Genomic DNA, 3350 nt, shown 5'->3' with positions numbered 1-3350 from the left:
AAAATCTAAGTGCCTCCTCAAGCTTAAGGTTTTGCTCAGTTACTCTTCATGGACCTGCTAAACGCCAATGATTTAAATGTTAAGGAAGAGTTGGTATGTGTTCTCTGCAACAATAGTGTGCTACAATCCAAAGGTCATCTATTCTTCTGTTGCTCGTTTGGTTCTTCATATCGGAACATGATTGGGATTGAGTAGGATTGCTCATTACATGTCTCTCCATGCTGGAACTTTTTGTCCCTACGGCTTGGAACGTAAGGAAGGAGCGAAATGACCACATCTTCGACAACCAGATGTCTTCACTTGCTAGATGGAAGTTTCAATTCGAAAATGATTTATCACTACAACATCACAGAGTGAAACATGTTTTGGACCAACCTTTTTTAGATTGGATTATGACTTTTTCTTCATAATTAATGTCTTTACTTCTTTGATTACTCATCTATTTATATCCCTCCTAATGTAATTTTCCTTGTTTGTACTTTGTACCATTTCTCGTAACTTTGCTTGGTTAGGTTGTGACATACATAAGATCAACCCGGAATCGTGTGCCGCGAGAAAGACACACTTGCAGTTTCAGGCCATGCATCTTCACGCCTGACTGGTTCTGCGACTACGTCAAGGTCACCATCCTCTTCCTACTGCTAGTCCCGGAGTACCAGATACAACTCACCGTGGACAACTGTGGCAATCATGTTCGCTGATATGAGATACAATTGAAATTTAAACGATGCAGCCTTTGGTAAAGAGTAGACACTTACTTTTGTTTGGGACAATACTGTCTTGAAAGCAAGCTATGCCAATTAAACAACCAGGTTTCGTGGTGTAGTTGGTTATCACGTCAGTCTAACACACTGAAGGTCTCCGGTTCGAACCCGGGCGAAGCCAAATAAATGTTTTTGTTTTTGCATTAATTTTGCGTAATTAAGCAAAAAAAATGGCCCATACAGGTCTCGAACCTGTGACCTTCGCGTTATTAGCACGACGCTCTAACCAGCTGAGCTAATAGGCCGTATGATAATAGTCTGTAGTTTATTCTTTTTATACGTTTTTTGTATTTTTGTTTTTATTATCTTGGATATGTGGCTTATGTTTTTTCTGACACCAGCCAACCAATTTCCTAGCATCTGCAAGGCGGAGGACGGACAGAAGTAAAATCAAAGTAGCCTATACTTATGTGATCTCGAATCTAATCATCAAGTACGATAGAAGTACGAGCATACATAAATAATATACAGTGAAAATACAAGCATGTACTGTTTACCTTGCCATCTACCTAGCCTTCTCATTCAAATTAGGTGCATATTATTCGAGAGTAATAGACACCCTAGCCTTGGCAAAAGAGGTTGTTAGGTAAATAATAAACACTTCCTTTTATTGGCAATTTTATTAATTCTTGCCATGTCTAGCTAGCCAAATTGGTTCTCCCGCGATGGCTAGTAAGTACCCGAAATGAGATGGCAATTTCGTTCGGCGTGGGCTCAATGGTGGAGATGTTACTATGGAAATTAAGGTTAGTAGGCTCAACGATTTTAGACTGCTCATAGTGGGAGTAACTTAGGTAGTAACATCACACACTTCAAGATGTTTTGGTGACATGACATAGCAACAAAAGAAAGAGATGGAGGTGATAACTAGCTATGTTACCATAATATCACACACCCCAAGATAAAATGAGTCTACAAACTAATAAATGAGACTTTGCATGATACCATCTCTAAGTTACTTTCCACTATGAAGGTAGTAACATGGACTAGTAACTTATGCATGACACCACCTTATGTTACTCCCCACTATGAGCAGCCTTAGGTGAAACCTTTGGTAAATTGTCGCTAATCAAAAAGTGATTAGTGCTGAACCCGTTTGATATATGAAGATGTCCCCAATAAAACGTTTGGTTGGCTTCGCCCATGTGTGGGTTGTTGATCAAACGAGCAAGTTCAAACTAGCGGACTTGTATTGTATTTTGCCAACTACCTGGATTGGTGCTATATGTCCTACCAGCCGCATGACCCACATATCCTCCAACTTAGCAGTTATCAGGGATGGAGCCAGCTTCTCATGTTGAGGGGGGCAAAATGGACTGGATTACTGCTGTAAACTTGATGAGGGGGACGAATTTAACTAAATCAGTGAGAAATTATGGTGTAATCATTAGTATTCTTCACAAAATCCCAATCATGGGGGTGGATGAGCCCCCCTCGTCCCCCCTTGTCTCCGTGCCTAGCAGTTATAGGGCCTTGTTTCTAGACCAACGAAGGCTCATGCATGTCTCCATTTCCCCTTAGACAAACAAATGAACGACAAACATCCACTACCAGGCGATGCATTCATCTAACCATTGGCAAAAATCAAGGTAGGACGGGCATCTGATTTGTATTAATTCATTCTCTTCCGCACAACTTTAGCACTTCAAAGAAAGATAACATAAATTTTGAAAGACTGGCGGGTACCATGTTAATGTGGACAATCCTTCAATCATAGGTCAATAGCTTTCCCTTTCAAGTACTTAACCTCTTGTCAAACTTGTCCTCTATATCCTTACCATTTTTTATTCAGGAGTCACAATAATGTATCGAGATTCCCAAATACCAAAAAGGGTGGGCACCAACACTTCACAACCAAAGAAATGTTAGTATTGATCTTCCGGCTCTTCCGTAATTCTGAATAAAACATCACTTTTGTGTGTATAGATAATTTTTCAACCATGCATATTATTAGCTTCATATTGAGATCACATTGCATGCGATGCTTGATACGTCCCAAACGTATCTATAATTTCTTATGTTCCATGCTACTTTTATGATGATACTCACATGTTTTATATATATTATATGTCATTATTATGCATTTTCCGGCACTAACCTATTGACGAGATGCCGAAGAGCCAGTTGCTGTTTTCTGCTGTTTTTGGTTTCAGAAATCCTAGTAAGGAAATATTCTCGGAATTGGACGAAATCAACGCCCAGAGTCCTATTTTTCCACGAAGCTTCCAGAAGACCGAAAGGATCACGAAGTGGGGCCACGAGGCGGACACACAATAGGGCGGCGCGGCCTGGGCCTTGGCCGCGCCGGCCTGTTGTGTGGGGCCCTCGTGTGGCCCCCTGACCTACCCTTCCGCCTACTTAAAGTCTTCGTCGCGAAAACCCCAGTACCGAGAGCCACGAGACGCCGCCGCCGCCAATCCCATCTCGGGAGATTCAGGAGATCGCCTCCGGCACCCTGCCGGAGAGGGGAATCATCTCCCGGAGGTCTCTTCATCGCCATGATCGCCTCCGAATCGATGTGTGAGTAGTCCACCCCTGGACTATGGGTCCATAGCAGTAGCTAGATGGTCGTCTTCTCCTCATTGT

General features: G+C 42.1%; 2 non-coding genes across 2 annotated transcripts; one reads left to right on the top strand and one right to left on the bottom strand.

Annotated features, from left to right (window-relative positions):
• The first annotated feature begins 811 nt into the window (after positions 1 to 811).
• Positions 812 to 885, top strand: TRNAV-AAC (transfer RNA valine (anticodon AAC)). The gene has a single exon. It is a non-coding gene; the product is annotated as a tRNA-Val (tRNA).
• Positions 886 to 935: 50 nt separating this feature from the next.
• Positions 936 to 1009, bottom strand: TRNAI-AAU (transfer RNA isoleucine (anticodon AAU)). The gene has a single exon. It is a non-coding gene; the product is annotated as a tRNA-Ile (tRNA).
• Between the last annotated feature and the right edge of the window lie 2341 nt (positions 1010 to 3350).

The sequence above is a fragment of the Lolium perenne genome, chromosome 1 (genome assembly GCF_019359855.2).
Source record: "Lolium perenne isolate Kyuss_39 chromosome 1, Kyuss_2.0, whole genome shotgun sequence".
NCBI classification, from domain to species: domain Eukaryota; kingdom Viridiplantae; phylum Streptophyta; class Magnoliopsida; order Poales; family Poaceae; genus Lolium; species Lolium perenne.
The sequence above is the reverse complement of the archived record's forward strand: the minus strand, read 5'-3'. Positions and strand labels throughout refer to the sequence as shown.